Consider the following 27,972-nt stretch of genomic DNA (forward strand, 5'->3'; position numbering starts at 1 on the left):
ACTGTCATTCAAAAAGACATATTCATGCACTATAGACCATTTCAGTACTAAGAGATGGCCTCTTCATAACATGCAGAGTTATATAAAAATGGTAAAATATATTTTCCATTTATACAGGTGATCCCCATTGGCATTCCAATTATATCAAGCACTAATGAAACCTTTTCTGGTTGAGGAAGATGTAAGGCAAGTTCGGGCCCTATGAAGGCACTGAGATGATTTCCCCATTATTGCTACATGTCTTTATACTCAATGTCACAGTAGATCTGGTCGATTCAGCAACCATTTTTTTCTTGTTGGTTTATAAAGCTGGAAGTAGAAAAGCATGTCAAATGTGAGCCAGGCTTAAAGTGTGTGGTCATTCTTTTTCCTCTTTAATTTCTGATGGGCTACAATGATTCTACATTTTAAGAAAAACTCAAAATGCTCCTTAAACTACTTCCAGAGATTCAAGATTGCATGTTTTCCTTTCAATGGGGCAGATTCATTCTGGATGAGGGCTGAGAGGCATCCAGTCTGAGGAAACAGGATCAGCTGAGGAACTGGCAAGGTGAGTGGCTGTGGCTTGTTCTGCTTCTTTGATCTTCCAGTGGTCATCCCCAATACCTGGCTGCAGATTTGTTTTTATTAATAAGACCTTTTAAGAATCATATTACATATCACTGCTTGCTCTTAACTTGTTAGCACAACCATTCCTTGACTGGCCTTATTAGCACAACCATTCCTTGACTGGCATTAAAGCCTACTTCTTTAAGATTCCAGCATATACTGCAGACCAGCTGAGACATCCAGTCTTGAGGAGTGCGCATCTACTGCATTATTGGGCTTTCCAGTCACAGCCAGATATTGTTGGATTAGATAGAGCACGGCCTGTAAGCAATTCTAACAAATACCCTTTCCATAGAGAATCATTGTATTACTTCTGGATCATGCTGGCTAAGACACCAGGCTTGTAGAGAGGACATTCTAGAGTAGTTAGGGTCTCATAACAGTCTGAGCTCACTTTCAAATTCCCAATAGTCACCTAAACCATAGTTTTCCCCAGGTGCTTGCTCACTTCAGAGAACTCAACCCTCCTCCTCGATGATCATGACCGAATTACTTGGCATGCTTTATTTTTCATATTATTGGGTATGGATATGAGGAGGGTAAGTGCCAATTTTAGGCAGTGTTAATAAAGTGAGTGTTCAACTCCCCATGGTTGAATTACTGAAAAAAAATCTTAAAAAGCAGAGAGAAATCTCTAGCTTTGGAAGGAGGGGGTCCTGAATGACTTCCCCTGTGTCACAGGAGAGACTCCTGAAAAGGAAACCACAGCTTCCGGTCAGTTCATGGAGAATTAATTAACAAAGAGGCAAAGGCTGTGCCACATGACATCAGCAGACCATTTGCTGGGCATTCTCTTATATCCTGGACAGCTCTTGGAATCCCCAGTGATGTCACTAGTGTTGTAGCAACACTGACTGCCTTGATGTCATTTGTTCAGTGACCACAAGCTTGGCCTCTAGACATGTTATCCAGACACAGAGGTCTGTTTAGGAGAGAGAATGGACAGCATGGAGAGACCAGAGTGAGGCAGAAGGAATCTGGTCCTGGGTCTCCCTGGAAATCATGGAGAAAATGGTCCTGGGGAAGAGGCAGTAAGTTTTGGAAGGGGCTGGGGAGCTTTCTGGATGTGGTGGGCTTCAGCTTTCCAGGGCCAGGACTAAAGAACTGGGAACTTCTGGGATGGAGGCACAGAGAAATTAATGAGATTTCTGTACCATGATTAGTTTTCACTGCCACTGGAGTCCTTTAGTTATGTGCCAGTGATAATAGGGAAAGGAGAGTACCCTGGAAAACCCTGAGGTTCTCATTCTTGACATCACAATCACTTGTATGACAGGATCCCCCAAGTGCTGCTGTCTCCCATTGACCCTTGAGGTTTCTGAATTACGAGCTGTTGATGGCACACAGGTCTCCAGTTCAGCCTGACAGCAGTTAGATTCAGTGGACCTGGAGTGAGACTGTCACCTTCTTGCCAGCTGTGGGAGTCCTGGACTGTCAGTGAGGATGGCTTTGTGAATCTGGTGACTATGTTTTGTCCCTGCATGGCTTTTTCATTAACATGAGACTCTAAAGCATAGAGCGAGTGACTTGGGCATCCCAACACTACCCAAGTGATTATAACAGTAGCAATTACCACCATGCATCTGAAAGCACATGGCTGATGGTTCTGCAGCCAAGGAGCATCCTTTACAGCGTGAGTAAGCCTTAAGAGGCTGTACACTGAGTCCCCTTGTGCAGGGAAACAGAGATAAATAACTGACTTCTAAGATATCCACTCCCTATAGAGAGATGGGAAACTGACGTCCACATGGGGGAGACTCAAGTCTGGGCTTTCAGAACCTGCCTGGACAAAGTCTCTTCTGTCTGTCGCTTTCTGTGTATCCTTCAGTGTGTAAGAATTAATTGAGATGTGGTAGTGTAGAGGGAAGGTGCTGTGCTTTGACTTCTAGAATTGGGCATTACTGAGATAGCTCACCTTGTCTAGCATGACTTGTCAGTGTGATATAACATCTGAAAGGACACAGTTTTCCTCACGTCACTCATTTGTTCTGGGATCCACCAAGTAAACTTGTGAAGCCACAGTCCAGACTTCTGGTGAATTTTCAATCCAGACTAAACATGGTGCTAGTTCTTCATTTCAGGACTGTCAGTAAATTGAAAAGTGTGAAATGGGGCTCTGGGAAAGTTCTATGGTAAAGGAGGCCTAGTAATCTGTCCTCTTGTATCCTTTTCCTATTCTCTCATGCTCTGATGGATGTTGTGATTTAAGCTGGCTGTGTCACCTTTCCTAAGGGCATGTGCATTGTCACAGGTGGCTCCAATCAAAGAATTTGGCTTTTGTGTAGCTCTGGGGTTAGCACCACCGCAGTGACACACTACATACTCTCCCCATGAATGTGACACATTTGATTTTCAGCAAATGACTTTGCATATCTGTGTGTAGCCTCTCACTAGCCATTCATCTTTCCTCAAACCCCAGTGTGGGAATGGAGCCTTACACTTGTGGGAGTGTTTGCTCTTATGTCTGAGGGCTCCCTGGGGAACTCTGGTTCTTAGAATCCCCAGGCAGACATGTCACTAGTTGATCACCTTTTGGTATTTTATGAGGGCTAGAATGTATTCTGCTGATGATTCGGGGTAATTCTCCTCATTGATTATGGGACTTATTTTTGTTCTGACAGGATACCCACAATCTTCCACCACATCTGCATACTTTAATAGGCTTGGGGATTCTCCACAATGTGCTTGTTTACATCTGGGGACTGATGTTTCCTCCCCACCATCCTGACCTAATACCCTAGCAACCTTTATTTCTCATGTAATAATTAGCGATCTGAAGAAGTGATGAGCCATTTCACCAGATGTGTTTGGAATAGAGACTTCAAATTCTTATATTTGAAGTAGTAAAAATATTCTAATTAAGCAGAGAGAGAGAGATCACTGGCTTTGTAAAGACGATGTACTCAAGTTGTTTCCATATGTTTCTGGAAAGGCTCCTGAGAAGGTCAATATGGCTTTTTGTGCATTGCAGAAGAACTAGTTAGTAGGAAGGTGAGGGGTGTGGAGGTGACCCTAGTATACTTTCTCTGAAATTCTATCTTATCCTGTAGAGCCCTTGATACTCTCTGTGATGTCACCAGTGTTGTGGCAACACCACACGCCTGTGGGGTATTCGTTCAGTGCCCATAGACACGTTAGCAAGATTGAACTGGCTGCTTGGGAGAGAGAATAGAGAACATGGAGTGACCAGAGGAAGGCAGAAGGAAGCTGGCCTTTGGTCTTAGTGTTAAGCCTGGAGAAATAAATGGTTTTGGAGAAGGCACAGTAAGTCCTGAGCAGGGGATTGGGAGCTTCATGGAGGAGGTGAACTTAAGCTGGGCCTTCCAGTATGGGGCTCAGCATCTGGGAGCTTCTGGTAAACAATGGGGCTATTCTGCTTCTCAGGGCTTCTTAAGAACAGACCTAGATTCAAGAGTCTCTGATAATGAGTTTAGGAGAGCCATGAATTATTCAGCCTGCAGCTGCCTTTCTGGGAACACCTTCATTTCATTCAGACTGGCAAAAAGGGTCAGGAGGAACAGATGGACTAACGAGCTGTACCTCTCTGGGTAGGGTGTTGCTGCTCTTCATCCTAGTGGATTCTTATAGTTTCCATGGGAATCTGACACCAATAAGAAGGGAGGGAAACTCACCTGGCCATCTACCACAACCTCAAATATTCAGATGCTTTGGTCCTGGGGAAGAGTGATCAGGACTTGGTGCTGCTAAGTTCTAGGCACAACAGGACTTAACTGCATCACATCAGATATGAGCTGACACTGTTCTTCAAATCTACATGGCTGGGCTAGCTTATGCCTTCCAGAGTCAGGAGACTGCGTTAGGGATGGAGACATATGCCTAGCCATGGTTTTTGATACTGTGGCAGGGACATTTGGAGTAGCTGTTGGCTGCCAGCAGGTTTGACCTTCCCTGAAGTGTTATGGTGGAAAAGTTCCCTCACAGGTCCTGCCCCTTACTACAGAGGCTAGGTCCTAATACAAGCCTGAGTCAGTAATCTGCATGCCAGAGATTATATTCTAAAGAAACAGAGGAGTCCATTCTACTTGATGGTTTGGGGAAGGCTCCATCCCATTTTCAGAATTATATGTTACAAGTTTCTGAAGCAGCACCAGGCATGTTGTCCAGTGCCAGTTTTCTTGGTGACACACACTGCAGTGCCAGTGTTCGTCATGGTGGTGTCAATGATGTCCATTGTTTAAAATATTAAGGCAAGCCCATGTAGTTAAAAGTGAAGTTTATTTTCTGGGGTAATTTACAAGTGAAAGGATAGGTTACAGGGTCTGGGAAAGGTGTAGCATAGTCTGGCTGTGTACTTGGGAGAACTCTGCTTGGTCTACCTCCAGCATTCAGGGTCCATTAACCAAGAGAGCCAGCCCATCTGGATCTGGGGTCTTCACGTGTCTTCTCTCACTCTGCCTTTTAGGTGTGACAGTTTCCGAAGCCTCAGTGAGGTTGGTACTTCCAGATCAAAGCTGGAACAGCTACCAACTACAGGTGTCATCTCAGGAATAGAATTTGTATATTGGTGCTGTTATCTGAAATCCCACTTGTATGACCCCAGGGAAATTTCAAATCTAAATGAATCCTTTTTTCTTTGAAATCAATAGGAGTCATCTAGCTGCTGATGACAATGAAGACCACACAGTCGTCATCCCAGTCCTTCTTGATTTAGGAAGCAGGAATTTTTTTCCATATCATAAGATGTATGGAGTAAGCAACACATGGTCTGGAGGTGTTGAAGTCAATATTCACATGACCCGAGACACCATCCTCTGTATTACAGGTCCAATGTGCTGTTGTTTTAGGCCTTTCTCTTTTTCTTTAAAGAGCAACCATTTTTTACCTATGGACACATTTTTTAACCACAATTACTATCAAACAAAAAATAATTATTTGAATTCTTAATCTTCAATTATAGAGAAAGACCAGATTCTTAAAGTACTGGGTTTCTAGCTGTTCTCCTCTTACTCAAGAAACCACAGACTGGTATATCATCCTATTTTAGCCATGCATGGCCATAATGCAGCCACTGAGAGTCATCATGACCATGAGATCTCCAGCTGATTCCCTTGTACCTGTTGATTATTACCACTCCTTCCTTTCAATCTCTGATGGAGCCATTTGCTCAAGAATGTTAGTACATAGAATTAAGACTTTGATGGCTATTTTTAGTTGTGAACATGATGACATCTGGGAATAATATAACCCAAAAATAGAGGGAACACCTGTGGTCTATTTGTTTAAAGTAGGAAGAACTACTTACTGTGGAACGTTGAGGAATGAAGTCAAACTAGATCTTTAATCTAGATGAAATTTGAACCATTCTTTTTGCTGGAAGCCTATAGAAGGACACGGAAGAAGGAGGTTTCTACTCTTCCTCTGCTTGCTCTCACCTTGTTAGCACATCCATTTCTTCACTGACATTAGAACCTATTACTTTTAGGTTACAGCATAATATCAGAGACAACTGAGACATCCAGTGTTTAGGACTGAGAAACTACTGGATTCTTGAACTTCCCATTCATTTCCAGCCATTGTCGGATTAGCTAAGGCACAGGCTGTAAGCCATTCAAACAAATCCCCTTTTAATATAAAGATTCATTTTTATAACTTCTGTTACTCTAGAGGCCTGATAATACACCAGGCACATAGAAAGGACATTCTAGAACAATTTGGGTATCATAACAGTCTCAGCTCACTTACAAATTCTCAGTAGTCACTTTCCCTTAACCTAAGCATTCCTCAGGTGCTTGCTCATTTCAGAGAACTCAACCCTCCTCCTCCACCTCATCCTAATCTAATTCCTTGGCATGCTTTATTTCTCATATTATTGAGTATGGATGTTAAGGAGAGGAAGTGCCATTCTTGAGCAGTGCTTATAAAGTGAGTGTTCAACTCTCCATGGGTAAAATAGTGAAAATATTCTAAGGAAACAGAAAATTTCCCAGCTTTAGAAGGAGGAGGTACTGAATGGCTTCACCTGTGTCACAGGAGAGACTCCTGGAAAAGAAATCTCAGCTTCTGGTCAGTTCAGGGAGAATTTATGAGCCAGGAGGCAAAGGCAGTTCCGTGTGACATCAGGAGTCCCTTCTCTGACAATTCTATTGTATCCTGGAGTGTGGTGGTAATCTAATTATACTGAAATGTGATTTTGATTGTATGTTAATAAATAAAGTTGCCTGGGGGGTCAGAGCTATTAGAGCCATTGCAAGAGTGTGGCGGTGGTGGCACACGCCTTTAATCCCAGAAAGCCAGCCTTTAATCCCAGGGAGTGGTGGTAGAAAGCAAAAAGATATATAAGGCGTGAGGACCAGAAACTAGAAGCATTTGGCTGGTTAAGCTTTCAGGCTTTGGAGCAACACAGTTCAGCTGAGAGCTATTGGGATGAGGACACAGAAGCTTCCAGTCTGAGGAAACAGGACCAGCTGAGGATCCGGCGAGGTGAGAGAGCTGTGGCTTGTTCTGTCTCTCTGATCTACCATCATGGACCCCAATAACTCGCCTCAGGTTTGATTTTATTAATAAGAACTTGTAAGATTCCTGCTACACTGGAGAGCAGAGCTCTTGGAATCCCCTGTGATGTCAATAGTGTTGTATCAACACCAAGTGCCTTTAGGATGTTTGTTTAATGCCTATACAGTTTGCGTATAAACATGTTGTGAAGACTTAGGCATCTACTTGGGAGAGAGAATGGATTTTGTGGTGATACCAGAGCAAGGCAGAAGGAAACTGACCCTAGGTCTCACTGGTAAGAATGGAGAAATCAAAGGACCTGGGGAAGATACATTGAGTTCAAGGGAGCTTCACTTTGAGAAGCTCATATCTTGGATACTGTTTTCACTTTGGTGGAACTTTGGAATCCTTTATAAAGTTTATAAAGCCTTCCTGAAGTTGGCACTCCTCCCTGGAACTACTCAGTGTATGCTCTGGTCCTCTGAGTAGCAACAGGCAGCCAGACATGAGAATCCCTGTGGTAAAGACAAGAAAAATGTCACTATAGATTTCTGGTGGCACCAGATATGCGGCACAGACTCCTGGGATCTGCTTAGATCATCTATAGCTCCAAGTCCACTGAGGGTGCTCATGCAGCTCTGGATAACTCTCTTGAACAACCTTCTTCTTCTTGCCTGAGGACAATGATAGGAAGTTTAATAAGCACCAGGAGGTCCCAGTGCATAAGTGCCAGGCTGTGGCTTCCATGGCACTGAGGAATCCAGAGCATAGCCTGATTCCATATGATCCTTGTGGCCTGTGTTCATAGGTTCCTTTTCTCCTGGGGCCATGCCCTACCACAGGCTGAATTCTTTTCAGATGCTGAAAAAGGAGAATAAACAGGTGATGTTGGACTTGCAGAAAATGCCCATGGAGATCAGTGATGGTGTGAACAAGGTCAAACAGCTGATTGAGGAAAATGTATCCTACAGGTATATGCCTGATTTATCATGGGAGGGACTGATTCATCTTTCTCTTTCACCCAAAGTAAGGGCTCTGGTTCTTGCCTGTCTGCCTCTTAGCAAGCAGTCTGACATGTGTCCTTGGCCTTGTGCCACTTGGACTCAGTTTTGCTAAGTATGAAAAGATGCTGTGTCCCTCCAAGAGATGTCCTGTCATCCTTGGGATACCCTTGACAGAAAAAGGGTTTACACCATGAAGAGAGTGTCAGGTATCCTAGTACCTCTGGATCTCTGCCCAGGGCTTCACAGAGCTGGTTTCCATGGTAGCCATAGACAGAACTGATTCTGGTTGGGGCTTTTTACCTCCTTTTGAGAGGGTTTTCCCTCTATCTGCTGCTGCTTTCCCAATATCATGAACAGTTAACAGGTGTGGACTGCATGCTGTTCTCAGAGGCACTGGATCCCTTTTGTCATCAGGATTTTCAGAAGTATTTTGAATCTTTCTGGAATTTGGTTACTCTCTGGATTTAGATACTCACCTGTATCTAAGTGATGCTGATTTGGCTATTTGTGGGCTGTCTGTGAGTCTTGGACTTTTCAGCACTGGCGATACTTGAACGTAGCAAGAGCAAATGGAGGCTGGCTGGGACTCAACGTGTTTCAGTGGATTTTCATTTCCCTCCATGGCCAGATCCTCCAAGATTGGACTCAGCTGAAGGAGAATGTACATGTGTTGAGACTCAAGAACAGACTGCTGTAGAAGGAGCAGATTGAACTGAAAGAGTCCTATGAGGAGTTGAAGAGGCTACTGACGGAGGCCCATGAGATGATCTGTGACCCTTCTGCTGAGCAGCAGCAGGTAGGCTGAGACAGCGATGGCAGGTGCCCACCTGTGCAACCATAAACAAAGAGACACTCATATACCATCCACATTCATTCAGACTCCCACCTACATACCCACCAAGTGTTGATTTCTGTGATCATTCCTGAGTCTTTCTGGAGAGTTAGCCTCTTGCAAGAATCTGGATAATTGACAAGCAAACCCTCCTGCTCTGCTAGAACCTGCAGTACTTTGAGAGAGCAGGGTAAGTCACATATCACACACCTACATGTCATTGTGATCAGAGGCTTTGCTGACATTGTGTTGCTGACTATATCATGTGCATGGCTGTGTCTCAGAACAGATTCCCTCTCATAGTTGTGCAGAGTGCTGGGTTCCTGAAAAGCACTGCAGGTGATGTCACTGGCCTCCTGACTGACATTGGGCTGCATTCATACCATATGCACTGTCATCTGTTGAAAACTTCCTGGTGTTTACCATGGGTCACTTTCTTTCTCTTGGGTTATCAAGGTCAACTGTGGAGGAGCCAGGATGAGTTTAGTGAAGAGACTGTGATGGGTGAACTTGGAACCTGTGGGGTCAGAGGGTTTTGTGATGGATAAAGTTCGTTCAAGGAAAAGCAAGTGCAGGTAGCAGTGCATTGCTGGCTCTGAGAGCCTTGTAGACAGCATAGAGGACCCACGACCTTACCTTACATCAGAAAAGGTACAGCAGTCTTCTCACTGACCATCCTAGGTTCAGCACATATTTGCGTGCGTGTGTGTGTGTGTGTGTGTGTGTGTGTGTGTGTGTGTGTTATGCTTTCTGTGCATGTCTGTGTGTATGTGTGTGTGTGAACTTCTCTGTGTGTGTGTGTGATTAATGTCTATTGCTTGCACAGTAGTGTTCCTTTCTGTGTGTATGTGATCATGTGTGGATGAATGTATATGTATGTGTGTGTGTGTCCAGGTTTTCTGTATGTATAGGGATAAGTATTTGTGTGTGTTTGTGAGTATAAGTGCTTATAGGTCCAAGTGTGTGTTTTTACTGTCAATTTTAAACTCTCTTGGTTTTTTTTTTTTGAGCACAGGATATGTATTTATTTCTTTTTTTATTTTTTATTTTTTCCTTTTATTTTACAATACCATTCAGTTCTACATATCAGCCACGGGTTCCCCTGTTCTCCCCCCTCCCACGCCCTCCTCTTCTCCCCATCCCACCCAACATTCCCACCTCCTCCAGTACAAAGCCTCCCCTGAGGACTGAGATCAACCTGGTAAACTCAGTCCAGGCAGGTCCAGTCCCCTCCTCCCAGACTGAGCCAAGTGTCCCTGAATAAGCCACAGGTTTCAAAAAGCCAACTCATGCAATGAGCACAGGACTCGGTCCCACTGCCTAGATGCCTCCCAAACAGATCAAGCCAATCAACTCTCTCACCTATTTAGAGTGCCTGATCTAGCTGGGGGCCCCTCAGCCTTTGGTTCATAGTTCATGTGTTTCCATTTGCTTGGCTATTTTTTTTCAGTAATTGAGTAAAACCAAAATTTATTATAAGCCACAGTCGTCCTAGGTACCTCCATGCTAAATATAGCCTCCATGGTTCTATGGGTTGTGGTCTGATTGTTCTTTATTTTATATCTAGAATCCACTTATGAGTGAGTACATACCATAACTGTATTTCTGGGTTTGGGTTACCTCACTCAGGATGATTTTTTCTAGTTCCATCTATTTGCCTGCAAATTTCATCCTTTCATTGTTTTTTTCTGCTGAGTAGTACTCCATTGTGTATATGTACCACATTTTTTTCATCTATTCCTCCGTTGACGGGCATCTAGGTTGTTTCCAGGTTCTGGCTATTACAAATAGTGGTGCTATGAACATAGCTGAGCATGTATCTTTATGGTATGAATCAGCATTCCTTGGGTATATGCCCAAGAGTGGGATGGCTGGGTCTTGAGGTAGTTCGCTTTCTAATTTTCTGAGAAACCGCCATCCTGATTTCCACAGTGGTTGTACAAGCTTACATTTCCACCAACAGTGGAGGAATGTTCCCTTTGCTCCACATCCTCTCTGACATTGACTGTCATTGGTGTTTTTGATCATAGCCATTTGACAGGTGTAAGGTGGTATCTCAGAGTCGTTTTGATTTGCATTTCTCTGATGATTAAGGAACACTTAAGGAACATTTCTATAAATATCTTTCAGCCATTTGTGATTCTTGTTTTGTGAATTCTCTGTTTAGCTCTTTAGCCCATTTTTTAATTGGACTGTTCAGTATTATGATGTCTAGTTTCTTGAATTCCTTATATACTGTGGAGATCATTCGTCTGTCAGATGTGGGGTTGGTGAAGATTTTTTCCCAATCTGTTGGCTGTCTTTTTGTCTTATTGACTGTGTCTTTTGCCCTGCAAAACATTCTCAATTTTGAGAGGTCCCTTTTATTAATTGTTGTGCTCAGGTCTGTGCTGTTGGTGTTTTATTTAGGAAATGGTCTCCGGTGCCATTGCGTTCAAGAGTGCTTCCTACCTTCTTTTCTATTAAGTTTAGTGTAACTGGATTCATGTTCAGGTCTTTGATCCACTTGGACTTGAGTTTTGTGCATGGTGACAGATATGGTTCTATTTGTAATCTTTTACATATTGATATCCAGTTATGCCAGCACCATTTGTTGAAGATACTTCCTTTTTTCCATTGTATAGTTTTGGCCCCTTTGTCAAAAACCAGGTGTTCATATGTGCATGGATTAATGTTAGGGTCTTCAATTCGATACCATTGGTACCATATTTATACCGATACCCAGCTGTTTTTATTACTATAGCTCTATAGTAGAGTTTGAGGTCAGGGGTGGTGATGCCTCCAAAGGTTTTTTTTTTTTATCATATTGGATTCTTTTAGCTATCCTGGGTCTTTTGTTTTTCCATATGAAGTGGAGTATTTTTCTTTCCAAGTCTGTGAAGAATTGTGTTGGGATTTTAATGGGGATTGCATTGAATCTGTAGATTGCTTTTGGTAAGATTGCCATTTTTACTATGTTAATCCTACCTATCCATGAGCATGGGAGATCCTTCCATTTTCTGATATCTTCTTCAATTTCTTTCTTTAGAGCTTTAAAGTTCTTATCAAGAAGGTCCTTCACTTGTTTAGTTAGTGTTATCCCAAGGTATTTTATATTATTTGTGGCTATTGTAAAGGGTGATGTTTCTCTGACTTCTTTCTCAGCATCTAAGGAGATGATCATGTAGTTTTTTCTTTCAGTTTGTTTATATGGTGTATTACATTGAGTGATTTTCTTATGTTGAACCATCCTTGCATCCCTGGGATGAATCCTACTTGGTCGTGATGGATAATTGTTTTGATGTATTCTTGGATTCAGGTTACTAATATTTTGTTGAGTATTTTTGCATCAATGTTCATGAGGGAGATTGGTCTGTAGTTCTCTTTCTTTGTTGCATCTTTGTGTGGTTTGGGTATCAGGGTAATTGTAGCCTCATAAAAAGAGTTTGGTAGTGTTCCTTCTGTTTCTATTGTGTGGAACACTTTGAAGAGTATTGGTAATAGTTCTTCTTTGAAAGTCTGGTAGAATTCTGCACTGAAACCATCTGGTCCTGAACTTTTTTTGGTTGGGAGACTTTTGATGACTGTTTCTATTTCTTTAGGGGTTATTGGTGTACTTAAATGGTTTATCTGCTCTTGATTTAATTTTGGTATGTGGTATTTATCCAGAAAATTGTCCATTTCTTCCTGGTTTTCCATTTTTTGTGGAGTACATGTTTTTGAAGTATGATCTGATGATTCTCTAGATTTTCTCATTGTCTGTTGTTATGTCTCCCTTTTCATTTCTTATTTTGTTCATTTTGGTGCTCTCTCCTTGCCTTTTGGTTAATTTGGCTAGGGATTTGCCTATCTTGTTGATTTTTTCAAAGAACCAACTCTGTGTTTCATGATTTTTTGTATTGTTCTCTTGTTTTCTATTTCGTTGATTTCAGCTCTCAATTTGATTATTTCCTGGCATTTATTTATCCTGGGTGAGTTTGTTTCTTTTTGTTCTAGAGCTTTCAGTTGTGCTGTTTATTCATTGGTATGGGATTGCTCCATCTTCTTTATGTGTGCATTTAGAGCTATGAATTTTCCTCTTAGCACTGCTTTCATAGTGTCCCATAAGTTTGGGTATGTTATACTTTCATTTTCATTGAATTCTAGGAAATCTTTAATTTCTTTCTTTATTTTTTCCTTGACCCCTTGATCTTTCAGGTGGGCATTATTTAGTTTCCAAGAGTTTGTGGGTTTTCTATAATTTTTGTTTTTGTTGAGGTCTAACTTTAAGGCATGGTAGTCTGATAAGATACATGAGGTTATTCCAATTTTTTTGTATCTGTTGAGATTTGTTTTGTGTCCAAGCATGTGGTCAATTTTGAGAAGGTTCCATGGGGTGCTCATAAGAAGGCATATTCTTTTGTGTTAGGATGGAATGTTTTGTAGATATCTATTAAATCCATTTGAGTCATAACATCTGTTAGGTCCTTTATTTCTTTTTTAAGTTTCAGTCTGTTAGATCTGTCTTTTGGTGATAGTGGTGTGTTAAAATCTCCCACTACTAATGTGTGGGGTTTGATGTGCATTTTATTTTATTTTATTTTTTTTATTTTTTTTTATTTTTATTTTTTTTTGGTTTTTCGAGACAGGGTTTCTCTGTGTAGCTTTGCGCCTTTCCTGGAACTCACTTGGTAGCCCAGGCTGGCCTCGAACTCACAGAGATCCGCCTGGCTCTGCCTCCCGAGTGCTGGGATTAAAGGCGTGCGCCACCACCGCCCGGCTGATGTGCATTTTAAACTTTAGTACTGTTTCTTTTATGAATGTGGGTGCTTTTGTATTTGGAGCATAAATGTTTAGATTCAAGACTTCATCTTGGTGGCTTTTTCCCGTGATAAATATGTAATGTCCATCCTGATCTCTTTGGATTGATTTTAGTTTGAAGTCTATTTTATTAGATATTAGGATAGCTACACCAGCTTGTTTCTTAGGTCCATTTGCTTAGAAAGCCTTTCCCAGCCCTTTACTCAGAGGTAGTATCTGTCTTTGAAGTTAAGGTATTTTTCTTGTATGCAGCAGATGGATGGGTCCTGTTTTCTTATCCATTCTGTTAGCCTGTGTCTTTTTATAGGTGAGTTGAGACCATTGATATTGATGGATATTAATGACCAGTGATTGTTAATTCCTGTTATTTTTTGTGGTTGTGTTGTGTTGTCCTTCTTTGGTGTATGTTGTTGTGGGATTATCTATTGCTTGATTTTTCATGGCTGTGTTTAGCTTCTTTGGGTTGGATTTTCCCTTCTAGTGTTTCTGTAGGGCTGGGTTTGTGGACAGGTATTGATTAAATCTGGTTTTATCCTGGAATATTTTGTTTATTCTGCCTATGGTGATTGAGAGTTTTGCTGGGTATAATGGTCTGGGTTGGCATCCGTGGTCTCTTAGTGTCTGCATAAGATTTGTCCATGATCTTCTAGCTTTCATTGTCTCTATTCTGAAGTCTGGTGTTGGTCTGATGGGTTTATCTTTATGTGTTACTTGGTCTTTTTCCTTTGTGGCTCTTAATATTTTTTCTTTGTTCTGTGTGTTTAGTGTTTTGATTATTATGTGGAGAGGGGAGTTTTTTTTTTTTTTTTGATCCAGCCTATTCGGTGTTCTGTAAGGTTCTTATATCTTTATAGGTATTTCTTTCTTTAGGTTAGGAAAGTTTTCTTCTATGATTTTGTTGAATATATTTTCTTTGCCTTTTAGTTGGTCTTCTTCTCCTTCTACTATCCCTATTATTTTTAGGTTTGGTCTTTTCATGGTGTCCCAAATTTCCTGGACGTTTTGTGTTATGACTTTTTTGTCTTTAGTGTTTTCTTTGACTGATGAGTCTATTTTCTCTATTGTGTCTTCAGTGTCAGAGATTCTCTGTTCCATCTCTTGCAATCGGTTGGTTATGCTTGTTTCTGTAGTTCCTGTTCATTTAGTCAGGATTTCTATTTCCAGCATTCCCTCAGCATGTGTTTTCTTTATTGTCTCAAATTCTTTTTTCAGATCTTGGAATGTTTCTTTCATTTGTTTAATTGCTTTTTCTTGGCTTTCTTTGATTTCTTCCCATTTTTTGTTTGTTTTTTATTCCATTTCTTTAAGGGAGTTTTTTTTTTTTTCCTCTTTAATGGAGTTTTTCATTTTCTTTTTAAGGGAAGTTTTTATATCCTCTTTAATGAAGTTTTTCATTTCCTCTTTAAGGGAGGTTTTCATTTTCTCTTTAATGGAGTTTTTCATTTCCTCTTTAAGGGAAGTTTTTATTTCCTCTTTAATGGAGCTTTTCATTTCCTCTTTAAGGGAATTTTTTATTTCCTCTTTAAGGGATTTTTTTATTTCTTCTTTAAGGGCTTCTATCATCTTCTTATAGTCATTTTTAGGATTGATTTCTTCTGTTTCTTCTGTCTTGGTATGTTCAGGTCTTGCAGGTGTAGAATCACTAGGTTCTGATGTTGCCATATATGTCTTTATGTTGTTGCCTGTATTTTTGCTCTGGCGTCTACTCATCTCTTCCTCTGCTCGGTGCAGGTGGTGTCTGTGTCTGAGAGTGCCTCTCTTGTTCTAATTTTTAGTCTTGGTTTAGTAGGAGTTCTTGGTTAAATTGGTGCTATTGGGCTGTTTCTTCAGGACCTCAGTTGGTGAAGTATATATTTGTGATTCTGGTGATCTGGTTTGGTGGCTGGGTAGCACCTTCTTCTGTGTTCCCAGGTCATGTTTTGTTCATTCGTCAACTCCTCAGCTGATCTTGTTTCTTCAGACTTCAAACTGTAGGGATCTGAATCCTCTCCCAAATGGATTTCAGCTGAGTGGGGTAGTCTCACCAACACCTCCAAGTTGTTGGGTTTCACAGGATCAGCAGCTGGGCCCTGGATTGTCCTCAGATGGAGTGTTCAGATTCATTCTGGTTCCATCTCACGGAAATAGCTTCTTCCCTGGGTGTTGGGGTTAGAGGCGTCCCTGTTCCAAGCTCTTGATTAAAAGCTTGTTTTCATTAGCTCTCCAGCCCGTAATAGCTCTGTTTCTGGTCTTTATTGCGACTGGGTTTAGGCCATCGCCTGCTGGGCCAGCCTGCCTCTGCACCAGGCCTACCTGCCTCTGCCAGGCCAGTCTACCTCTGCCAGCTGCTGCCGCAGGCCTACCTGCCTTTGCTTGTCGCCCTGCTGTGCCTGTCTACCTCTGCGGGTTGCCGCCTGGCCCTGTCAGGCGAGAATCTCTCTCTCTCTCCTCTCACTTCAGTTCAGGCCTGGCAGCTGTAGAATCCTGAAGGCTCACACATTTGATCTTGCCTGGTGGAAACTCAGAAGTCTCTATCTCAGGCCCTTGTTGCAGATCACGGAGGCAGGGGTGACCGGGAGGTTGGTGACTGAGAGGGGCTAGGATTCTGTTTTTACTTCTACATATTTGTATGTTCACTTACTCATCTTTAATGATGATGTAACCAACTTTGTTGAAAAAGTACTGTGCCCCCACACTTGGCATCCATCAAATATTGTATGCTGCTGCCCAACTTTCCACATGTCCACCTAGCTCACAAGAACAAAGGGACACAAACCACTGTACCTCAATGGTTTTCAGGTAATTTTAGAGGCAAAAAATATTTATCTGCCCAGAAATCCTGGAAGCAAACCAAAGTAATGTGGTACATGAACTTTAGGACGAGGTCACTGTGGCAAATCAAGGTGTCTGAGAGGCAGGATAGGCTGGCTGAGGGTTTATGTCCTTGTCTGCTCTGGGTGAATGGTGACTGTAAACTCAATGGTCAGGTGGCTTGCTGTATCTTCTCTGTATCCTGTTTTGTCCTCATCCACATTGCCTGCTACCACTTGCTTTTCCCCTTTCCCTAACCTTGGCTCAGTTAACCTTGCCCTTGGAGCTTGGGCTGGATGTTAGTTCTTGAGAGATTCTGACTTGCAGTATGCTTCCAACTGCATCTCAGTCCAGCAGAAGTTGCCTAGCTATGCTGTGGTGTGAGAATGGGGCTGTCTCAGTGCACCCCACTTAGGCTCCTGAGGGTATAGGACTCCCCATGTGCTGTGTCTGTAACATTCAGTAACTGCTTTTCTTCAAAGTTGATTCCTTTGAGTTAAAATCAGCCTCATGGAAGGTTTGGAGAAATGAGGACCCTCAGACATTGCTGGTAGTGTAAAATGGTACAGCACAGTGAGAAGCTACACACAAGTCTTCAGTGTTGAATTGCAATCCCCAGGTGACCCAGTGATTCTAGAACATGAAGTAGATGTCCACAGGTCCCAACATAGCTAGGGTACTTCAAGGTTTTGTCAGCACTCCAGGGAGCAGCCTCCTGATGCCCATCATTCACTGAATGGAATAGTACACTGTGGTTGAGCTCTTCCATGGAATATTGTTCAGCATAAAGTAATACAAAAAATAATTTGTTACTGACTTAGTCAGCCATTTGTTACTCAAATAATTCCCTGGCACAAACATCTCACAGGAAGGAACTGATTCTTTTGGATCCTGGTTATGGAGATTTTCTAGTTTCTTTAGCTCTTTGCTTTGGGTCCTGATTGAGGCAACATGTGGTAAAGGGAGCTCCTTTTGAAGGAAGTTGCTTACTTTGGGGGCAACTGGGAAACAGTGAAAAAGACCAGTGGCGTAGTCCACGACCATCCAGTAGTCCTTTGCTGGGGAACATTCCTATACTGCACAGCCTGGGGAACTTCTTCAGCAGAGTTAGTTAAGGAGCAAGGACCCCAGAGGGCCACCTGTCTCTGCATTAGGTTGCAGGATAGACACTTCAATGACTGAACTGCCTATCTCTCCTGCCCTCTCTGTTCTTCTCTCATCCAACGGGTTTACCTTCTTTTCATTATTATCCCTGGTGGTTGCCCCTTATGTTAGTATTAACTGTGAAGCTAAACGTGTTACTGCATTACAGTGTGTTTGTATGTGTGCACACATGTACTTGTGTGTGTTCATGAATTTCTGTGTGTACATGTGAGTAAGTAAGCCTCCACTGAGAACACAATCTTCTAATGAACAGGAACAAAAGAGCCTGGATGAAAGACTGGAGGACATGCTGAAGCAGAAGGAACTGGTCACACAGCAAGAGGACTTGGCAGAAAAGCTGCAACATCACTTCAGTGTCTCTGAGATGAGGTGGGAGCCCAGGCTGGGAGGAGTGGTTAGAACCATGTATGTCACCTGTCCCTGGATCTCTGTCCTTTTGGAATTCCCACCATGTGAATAGCTCCCAGCCACAGCCAGGGAAAGACCACCTCAGGATCTTATACTTGCCCAGTCAACAAGAACTTCTCCAGGAAACACTATGTTTGATCCTTAGTGTTTCTGGGGGAGTATCTACCCCTCATTCCCATCTGAGCTCTCTGCCATCTTCTCAGTGTCCCTTGTGTCTCACCACGAATATCCTATGGCAGTCCTCAGCCTAGTAGTAGGAAGGTTAGTTGTGCAGTACAGTGTGTATTCCTGCCACTTTATTTTCCTTCCAGAACATCACCTTTAGAGAGAAGCTTATAATTTTGAACAGATCTCCATGCAGTACACTCCTGAAGATTACAGGTTCTCTGCAATGTGAATCTGTTTCCTGTGAGAAGATTTTTCTGTTATAAGAAGTTTAGGAATTGAACTGTGGCAGGGTTCTATACTGAAGGAATAATCAGATCCTTCACTGCTTTTACTTTTAGGATCCCCTAGAGGGTCTACATTCACCTGGTATCTAATCAAGGCCATGCCTATCTGTCCTGAACTGTTTCTCAGACATTGCTACACTGTTATTATTTTCCCTAAAAAATGTATCTAGACAACTGGAGAAATGTGCTGTATTTTCTTGACCAGCACAGTGTATTTCTTAGCTCAAAAGCTGAGAAAAAAATAATGGCCCAGGTGCACTGTGGTCCTCCTTTCTTGGGAAATGTAGGGAATGACCTCAGCTGAAAGGTCACGCTGTATTGTCCAGCAAACTAGAGCTGGTTCAGGCTCAAATAACTGACATAGGTTCCCACCATGCCTGTTCCGTAACTGCCTTCCTCCTCTAGATCAGAACATCTCCCGTCTGAGTTTGAACAGGCCATAGCCCAGGATGAGAGCCTCCTGCAGACAGAGCTGCTGCAGCAGGAGCACTAAGTCTCACAGGCAAGTGAGCCACCATTGCATCCCAAACCCAGCAAACATGGCATTGGTGGGAGACTGGGGGCTCTTGACCTTGGCTTCCAGTGTGAATAGGCCTTGATTTTTTTTCTGCCATGTGACCCAGCCAGGCTGCTTCTTGTTCTGATTGCCTTTCCTTCTCATATAGCAGATCTTGGGAGAACTGAGGAGGCCAAAGAAGCCACAGATACCTTGAACCCATGATATTCTATACTCTCCAATCAAGGCCTCCTCCTCAGAAGACACTCCTTTAGAGCTGTGAACTCACCAGTGAGGAAAATACCAACTGTCTTCCAGGTGATCCACCCACAATCAGATCTTTGGGTCTGTTATCTTAGTACTCCTAAAGAAAAGAAAGCATCAAAAATGAGCTTGAGATACATAATACCTGAGCTAAGAATTACTGAGAACCCTGACATTCAACAGCAAATGGCCCCTGTGAGGGGTAGTACAACATGGAGGGAAGAGATGTGGTGAACAAGACATTTCCTGACAGTTTAAAATCTATGGCTTTGGCAAGCTGACTGAGTCCTCAGCCCTCTCTTTGTGGTGTGAAATGTGTCCAGAAAGATTGTTGATATCAAGTTTTTCCAGACAGAACTCATCCAAAAGCATCATATTTCATTCTCCAGTTGAGTGTTGGAGCTGACACCATGTCATTCACAATTGTTGCTGAAGATAATGCACCAAAGGGATCTCCACAGTCCATCATTCCCTGTGTTAGACATTTTTTCCTCCATATGTAAAATGAGTGGTTATTCTTGAGTTTCACAGCCTGGCCTGAAGTGACTGATCCTGAGAAAGGTTTTACAGAAGACATTTGAGTCATCTTTGACATATGTGTCTTAGAAGCCTGTGTTGCCCGCTAGGACCATAATTACATCAGGGTCAGGGCTGTAACTGAGGGGCATGTCTGGATCCATGGCCCTGTTGCAGCCAGGGTCGGCGTTAGTGAAAACTGGACCTGCCCCTCACCCACTGCAGTACTGGGGAGAGTGGGTTCTCCACCTGGAGTGAGCAGCAAAGTAGAGCTGATCCTGTTGGTTGTGGTGTCAGTGAGCTGGCTCTGAGTTTGTGAGAGCAGAAGAGCATAGTCTACCTACTTCTTCCTTGTGTTGGCAAGGGTAAGGGAAAGATGCCTGCCTCACCTGAGCAAATGCCACCTGTAGCTGGTGGGAGAATGGGACTCTGGGGCATGAGAACAGAAGAGCTGGGTCAGCCTCTCACCAATTGCAACAATTGGGTTTGTGGGCCTTGTATATTACCTCCACAAAACACTAGAGCTGTGCCTTTACTCTGAGTGTGGGTAAGTCAGATTTGAGTGAGTGAGAACAGGACAATTGTCCTGTCTCCATTCTGCCCATTGCATGGGGTGAGCTAGGTGGGGCAGTGTTGGAGAGCTTGCTGGGGTGGAGAAGATGAAGGAAATCTGGCAGCCTGACTATCCCAGGTATGCCCAGCCAGAACCATGGCTATGAATTACCCAAGCCTAACATCGTCTTTATCCAATGACTGCTGGAGCATGTAAAGGGCCCAGTTTTGAATAGCCAGAGCTTCTGGATCTCTGTTACACATGGCATCAATAGGATATCCAAGAAGAGCACAAGTGAAGGTCCATCATCTATAGTGTAGAGAAGCCAGAGAAGCCTGCAATATTTATAACAAAAAGATGTATGGACTAAAGGGTATACTCTGTGACTCATTGGGTCACACTAAAATTCCTTGCCAATACTTTTGTTCATTTGTTTTTAATTTTGGATTTTCAGTTTTTCTTTTAAATTTTGTTTTGTTTTGGGGGAAGTTTCAAAGGCAGAGCTAATGTGTTAAGGAATGGATAAGTGGTACAGATAGATTGGGATGCAAGATGTGAAACTATCATTGAATAATAAAATGTTTAAAATAAAAAAGAAATTAGGAAACCCAGAGATATCTGGGCATGGTTTCCTTGGAATATAGCATCAGTGATAGGAAGACTGCAGACAGAATGAATTCCAAGGCATGTTGGGACAGTTTTTTGTTTTGTTTTGTTTTTTGTTTTTGTTTTTGGTGCTTTTGGCTTTATCTAGGAATTTGTGCAATTTTTTAAAAAAGATTTATTTTTTTCATCTATTTCTTATTAGTTTTTAATGTGTTTACTAGAAAATATACAGTTATACATGGTTTACATTTTAGTTCTATTAAATGGCACTGTTTAAGAACACAGACCTTAGCCGGGCGGTAGTGGTCCACAAATCCCAGTACTCCAGGAGGCAGAGGCAGGCAGCATATCTGAGTTCAAGGCCAGGCTGGTTTATGTAGTGAGAGATCCAGGACAGCCAGGACTGATAGTTACATAGAGAACCCTGTCTCGGACCCCCCCCCCAAAAAAAAAAACCCAAAAGACAAAAAAAAAAAAACAAAACCAAACAACAACAACAAAAAAAAAACCAACCAATCAACAAACAAACAAAATCCCCAATACCAAAACACAGACCTTCAATTAGGCTGATTGATATTAGAATCAAACCTATTTATGACAGTATGCTTACAGGGAATTTCTCAAGAGCAATGTAAAGCAGATTAGAATCTTGGCAGCCTTTATCAATCATGATTCTGTGTTCTTATTAATTCATATTTATAGATTACACTTGGAAAAAGGTAAATAGATGAGCTAGTTTGTTCATGTTACATGGATCTTAGTAGGCAATCTCAGTTCCAAATGACAAAATGTTACTTCCACATTACCCAAAGCATAGTGATCAAGTGAATATGAACACTATTCAACCTCTTCTTAAAGACGGCTCTAAACCTATAGTTGCTGATGTATAGAATTTCCATGGGTAGAAAATCTGCAGTTTCTATCATTTAATTATTTTATTATCTGCATAAACCCTTGAGTCCAAACCTCTATAATAAAGGAAGCAGTGGCATTCTAGCTGGAACTGGTCACTGCTCTGGCAAACACTGACAACAAAGACATCATGGTAGACTTCAATGTCTGAGTAGGCTGATTTCAAAGTTCCAAGCAGTCTACTGGGCAAATACTATCTTCAAACACTCCCCAAATACTATTTGTATGTTCATATCTTTAGGTGAAGAAAACTGAATTTTAAATACCTGCACATAAAATCTGAAAACTACACGGAGATCTGTCTTATCAAGTACCTCCTGACAGTCTTGTGGAAAATTCTTACTACAGAACACTAGGGTCTCAGAAACCACACTGAAATACTATTTGAAGTGTAGACAATCTTTAACCTCTTGAAGGTTATTTCCAGAAATATTAGTAATTAATACAGGTCCATTTCCCTTACAGATTCAACTTTATGACACACTACTGGCCTCTAAAATGTTACTGCAAATGTAAAATCTGAGAGATTTAACATTATAAATTCAGGAATTCAAAAACAAGAATAAATTCCAAGGCAGAAGCAAAGACAAATTTTGGATCTGCAATGCTTTTATGACCAAAAAACATAAATACTGATCCACTTGTACCTCAGCAATACTACCTCAGAGTCACACAGTTTCAAAATACCCTTTTGAACAACATCTGATTCTGCCCTTTGCTGTTTATAGCAGGATAAAAATCAGCTTTCATAGTTGTCTTAATGAGAAGGGAGAAATGTGTATGTTTGAGTCTGAGATAAACATAGTTGGGAAAGGACAGAATGTCACTCAGTCTAACCAAATTCCATCTGAATAGTCTGAGGACTTAGGCAGATTCCAAAGCATGTGATTATGCCCCCATTTTAAAACAGTAAACATCTTAACACATATACTGATTGATGCATGAAATAAAGAAAACTTAACGCCACCAGATAAGTGCAAAAAATTTCAGGGATTCAAAAGAAAAAGTCAGGTTCATGTTTAAATACAGTATTTCAACTCATCAACTGAAAGAAAACTGTACTCATGGGGAGAGGTCATTCTGTGTTCATAATGTTGAAGAGGATATGTTATAAAACGACTACCATAGTTAATATTAATATTGCCTTAACATTTCTAAAGTCACAGAAAATGATCATCTTTGATTGCCAGTACAATAAATTATGATACAGAGTATGTTACTTCCTCTTCACTAGTAACCAAATATACATAAAACAGACTCAACAAATATTTAGTATTAATTATTTTGCATAAGAAAACATTGCTGAGATTTGAAGATTTGTGTTTGAATATACAGTACTACAATGCTGGCTACATCAAATAAATAAAAAATCATTTTTTTTAGGAAAGTTCAACAATCAAGAGGCTGCTTTGCATATAAGATAGAACGCTGGCTATATATACACACAGGGGACAATCAATGAGGAATACTTCCCATTACAGAGGTCTTTCCAGGCAGCAAACTCATGAGCTCACTGTTCTGACATTTAAAATCAACACAAATAGTGTTACTCTTTTATCCTTTGGTTCCCAGTGACAAATAATGAATACAGTCTCTGGATCAATTCCTCCTGGGTGCATTGTTTCTAGAACATGAGGGGTACTTTGGAGCCATTGGTGCACTTCTTGGACTGCCAAATTTCAGCTAAAATGTCAGAGAACTTTATGAAAATTTATTTCTTTTATTTATATCTATGGGTGTTTTTCCTGCTGCAGGGCTATACACCATGTGCATGTAATTCCACAAGTGGCCAGAAGAAGGCATCAGATTCCAAATGAACCTGGAGTTAAAGAGGCTTTTTAGCTGTTCTGTTTGTTCTTTGGGAGAGAAACTACTCAAAATGGAGGAGCCTTCTCTCCAGATCCTGGACTTGACTTTCGTCCTTTTAGTTATGTATGCTGTATTAGTTTGACTGAATCAGCCGCAAGCAAGGAGAGAAATTTCAGGAGACCAGTAGGGACAAGCATATTTTGTAAGCATTGTAATTGTCTTAGGACGCCAGGCATTCATGCAAAGCTCTGGTGGGTTCAAGATCCTGCTCCAGCATCACTTATTGTCAGGCTTAGAGCAGGTCTCTCATACCTCATCCTGGATGACAATGCAGATTAGGGCCATCTCATGAAATGCAGAATTAAGACGACACTCCTGGCAGTTGAGGTGTATTTAAGGGTGCCTCTTGATGCACCAGGTAAGTGTTGGGAGTAAGCTTCAGACCAGCCAGAGTGACATGCCAGTCATGAGGAGCATGTCTCTACAAGGCTAGGAAAGGAGAGGGATGGTTGATGGTGCTATTTAACCACAGCTGATCTCATTGTGTACTGAGGAAGGGTTTCTTCCAGATAGTGCTTTATTTTTGGGAAGCTCCCCTGGACCAGATCTGCCTTCTGAGACTGACAGTGAATCAGAGAGTTAATGTGTAGAGGAAGTAATCCTGTGGGGTCCCAGACTGGCGCTGTCAATCAAGCATAAAAATAATCTACTCTTTATGAATAAAAGGCATATATACACACACAACATCAAATAGATACAAACCCCATCAATTCCATGGATGATGTGATCAGCAGGAGAGATGGTTCAGTGGGCAAAGGTAACTGCTGCTAGGCCTGCAGGCCTGAGTTTCTTCCCCAGGACTCACATGATTGAAGGAGAGAACAAACCTCTGAGAAATTGTCCTCTGATCTTCATGTGGGTGGGGGTGCGGCATTGTCATGGACCACAATAGCTAAGCCTTTCTATTCTTAAAGCTTTCTATTTCTCACTTACCCTAGAATCTTTCCATCTGATACACTCATTTAATTATATTACTCTACATTGCATTTGAGAGATTTGGGACATTTGCTATTTTACTGTCATTACTGAGATGTTATAGAATCCAAGAAGGCTGACACCAAAGCATCACCCGAAGAATGGTTAAAGGAAGGTGGCCACTGGGAATTTGTGACATAGCTGAGACATAAACTACTCTAGAATGTCTTCTCTACATGTCTGGTGTATTAGTCAGGGCTCTCTAGAGTAACAGAATTTATAAACTCAATATCTCTATATCTAGAAAGCAGATTCTTTTAGAGTGACTTTCAGGCTGTGGTTCAGCCAATACAATGATGGCTGGATATGATGGAAAGTCCAATAATCCAGTAGATGCTTCGTCCACAGACTGGATGTCTCTACTGGTATGCAATATATGCTGGAATCTTATAGAATTAGAGCTCTAATGCTAACAAGATGTGCTAACAAGGAGAGATCAAGCAGAGAAAGAGTAAAAGTGTACTTCCTCCATATCTTCCAGCAGGCTTCTAGCAGGAGTGGTCCAGACTACATCTGGGTTTAAGATCTGAATTAAAAGTGTGACTTCCTACCTCAAAGATTCAGCCTGAAAGTAGATCTTCCTACTTCAAATTAAGCAGAAATCTCCCATAGGTGTGCCCTATATATTTTGGTATTAGTTAATACCGGATGTATTCATGCTGAGAACTAAGAATAGTCATCACAGCACTATTCCCCTCTTCACTAATATTCATGAACAAATGACTCCCTCAGAGAGTGAAAGGAAGGAGTGGTAATAATCAAAAGGTATATCTGAGTCAGCTGTAGATCCTATGATTATGATGACTTTTATTGGCCTCATTATTGTCATGCAGTTGCTGACTTAAGCTTGTATTTGGGTCCTGGTCTCTGTAGTAAGGAGTAGGGTTTCTGATGGGAACTCCTCCACCAAAACACTGGAAGGATGCTCAAAGGTGCTGTCAGCCAACAGCCACTCCACATGTCCACCCTGCAGCCTCCAGAAGGGGCTTCAATAGTCAAATTTACCAACTTTTACTTTGTGGCTTGGGCTTATTTTCGCTCATTATTTTAAACATTGCTTTGTTTTTCCTCCATAAATTGTATTAAATTACTCTTCCTACAATTGAAATTTCACTTTGGACATAGAATCCTATTCATGGAGGGTCAACTTTCTTTGCAGTAAGCTGAAGTTGATATTTTCTGCTTTCTGCCTTGCTGTTATGGTTATTCTCAGCTGTCTACTTGAGACATAGTTGAGGAATTGACACCAAAAGACTGGCTTGCAGGCATGCTTCTTGGGCATGTTCTTGATTGCTAATTGATGGATGAGAGCTCAGCCCTCTGTAGGTAGTGTCATCCTTAGGCAAGTGAGCCTGGGCCATGGAGAAAAGGTAGCTGAGCCGACTAGTGAGCAGTGCTCCTCTGGTTTCAAGCCCCTGTCTTGAGATCTTGCCTAGGTTTCCCTTGATGATAGACTGTAACCTGTGAGGTGAAAAAACTCATCACTTTTTTAAATGGGACTTTTTTTTACTTTTATTATAACAATAGAAATCTATCTAGAACTTGCCATATTTTCAGGACATGCTCTGTCGGTCCATCCTTCTCCTGCCAACTTGTATCCTTGTTTTTCTCCACTGTACAAAGTTTCTGGACACTGCAATCTGTTGCAATATCTACTCTGACAACCATACCCACTGCTTATGTAACACTATTACTGTATTTTGTTAGTCAGATATGACATGTTTCTCCAATATGGTATGCTTCCCTAATTTTCCCTCTTTAAAATTATCTCCAGATTTTCCTTCTTTTTCCACTTTAAATTAGTATCCTTTGGCCCACAATAGAACAGTTATGTCAGATTATTAAGTTCCATGGACGTGGGCGATTTATTATTCACATTTTCCATTTCAAGATTTAGAAAAACAAATTAGAACACTGTATGTCTTTGTGTGTGTGTGTGTGTGTGTGTGTGTGTGTGTGTGTGTGTGTGTGTGTGTGTGAAGGTGGGCACTCACATCCCACAGCTTATATATTGTGAGGTCCAATTTTATGACAACCTGATAAAAGCTAGGGTTCGAAGAGGAGGAAGCCATATTTCTAAATTTTTTTTCATATGATCAGGATGTAGGAATGCCTTAGAGCATTTTCCTAAGTATTGATTAACATGGGAGGACCCAGCCTATTGTGAGTGGGGTCACCCCTGGTCTGTTGGTCCTGGGCTGTTTAAGAAAGTAGAGTGAGGTTGGGTATTTAGCTCAGTGGTAGAGCAATTGCTTACAAGCACAAGGTGCTGGGTTCGATCCTCAGTTAAAAAAGAGAAAAGAAAGTAGGGTGAACAAGCTGTGGTGAGTGAGCCAGTAAGCAGCACCATCCATGGGCTCTGCATCAGCTCCAGCCTCCAGGATCCTGTCCTGTTTGAGTTCTGGTCCTGACTTCCTTCAGTGAGGAATAGTGATGTGAAAGTGTAAGTCAGATAAACGCTTTCTTCCTGAATTTGCTTTAATCATGGTTCTTCATTGTAACAACAGAACCCTGACTAGGACACTGTACATGTCAGAGGACATCCTTCAGGATTTGGATCTCCCCTTATACTGTGTTGAGGCAGGTCTCTTTGTTTCTGGGATGTACTGTGTCCTCTAGTCCAGCTGGCCTTTCAGCTTCCAGGCAATTTCCAATCTCTGCCCTACATACTTCTGAGAGGTATGTAATCACAGATGTGTGCCACTGTTCTGACTTTTTAAGTGAATGCTGGTGTTGAACTCATCAGACTTGTACAGTTTCTTTCTCAATTAAGCCATATCCCCCAACCCCAGGCCTTGCTGTATTTTAAAAGCAAACTCATAAAACACCCAAAACAAATGTAGAATTAAGTGACTCATGATAAATGGATGTCTCACAATCAACAGGCAGATTTATTTATTTATTTATTTGTTTGTTTGTTTTTATTTTTGTTTTTTTCGAGACAGGGTTTCTCCGTGTAGCTTTGTGTCTTTCCTGGAACTCGCTTTGGAGACCAGGCTGGCCTCGAAATCACAGAGATCTGCAAGCCTCTGCCTCCCGAGTGCTGGGATTAAAGGCGTGCACCACCACCGCCCAGGTCAACAGGCAGATTTAACAGAGAACTTTCTGGTCCCTCAGAAGCCCCTCAGGTGCCCCATCTAATGGCAATGTTCTTTCTCTCATCAGTAGCAACCAATTTGCTGAGTCTTATAGTCACCTAATATCTTTGCACAAATCTGCTACTGAATCCTCAGGCCAAATGGCAGGCGAGATCCTATCTCAAAGAATCCTCTGACTGAAAGCCTTTGAGT

At 41.7% G+C, this 27,972-nt stretch overlaps 2 long non-coding RNA genes across 5 annotated transcripts in view; one reads left to right on the forward strand and one right to left on the reverse strand.

Moving 5' to 3' along the window:
- Nucleotides 1-4,826: 4,826 nt before the first annotated feature.
- LOC143267228 (uncharacterized) overlaps nt 4,827-27,972 on the reverse strand; it is a 36,126-nt gene continuing 12,980 nt past the window's right edge. For both annotated transcript variants that reach the window (XR_013042172.1, XR_013042173.1), the window contains one exon: nt 4,827-8,893. This is a non-coding gene — a long non-coding RNA (uncharacterized LOC143267228). The remainder of the gene's footprint in view (nt 8,894-27,972) is intronic.
- Nucleotides 5,164-26,986, forward strand: LOC143267229 (uncharacterized). Of its 3 annotated transcripts, none has more exons than XR_013042182.1 (5): nt 5,164-7,050; nt 7,921-8,033; nt 8,695-8,862; nt 17,885-18,000; nt 19,160-26,986. It is a non-coding gene; the product is annotated as an uncharacterized LOC143267229 (long non-coding RNA). The 3 variants fall into 3 exon arrangements; XR_013042180.1 differs by lacking the exon at nt 5,164-7,050 and adding an exon at nt 18,897-18,993 and having other exon boundaries at nt 7,431-8,033; nt 19,157-26,986; XR_013042181.1 differs by lacking the exon at nt 5,164-7,050 and having other exon boundaries at nt 7,431-8,033; nt 19,157-26,986.

The sequence above is a fragment of the Peromyscus maniculatus genome, chromosome 9 (assembly GCF_049852395.1).
Source record: "Peromyscus maniculatus bairdii isolate BWxNUB_F1_BW_parent chromosome 9, HU_Pman_BW_mat_3.1, whole genome shotgun sequence".
NCBI classification, from domain to species: Eukaryota; Metazoa; Chordata; class Mammalia; order Rodentia; family Cricetidae; genus Peromyscus; species Peromyscus maniculatus.